The following is a 267-nucleotide window of genomic DNA, read 5'->3' as shown; positions in this document are numbered from 1 at the left end:
GCCCTTTTTCCTCCCTGGGGAGCCCCGAAACCGCCTTTTCCCTCCCCGGGGAGCCCCGAAACCGCCTTTTCCCTCCCCGGGGAGCCCCGAAACCGCCCTTTTCCTCCCGGGGAGCTCCGAAACCACCTTTTCCCTCCCTGGGGAGCCCCAAAACCGCCTTTTCCCTCCCTGGGGAGGCCTGAAACTGCCCTTTTCCTCCCTGGGGAGCCCCAAGACAGCCTTTTCCCTCCCCGAGGAGCCCCAAAACCGCCCTTTTCCTCCCGGGGA

This window comes from Haliaeetus leucocephalus, unplaced genomic scaffold (genome assembly GCF_000737465.1).
Source record: "Haliaeetus leucocephalus isolate CR32 unplaced genomic scaffold, Haliaeetus_leucocephalus-4.0 Scaffold374, whole genome shotgun sequence".
NCBI lineage: Eukaryota > Metazoa > Chordata > Aves > Accipitriformes > Accipitridae > Haliaeetus > Haliaeetus leucocephalus.
The sequence above is the reverse complement of the archived record's forward strand: the minus strand, read 5'-3'. Positions refer to the sequence as shown.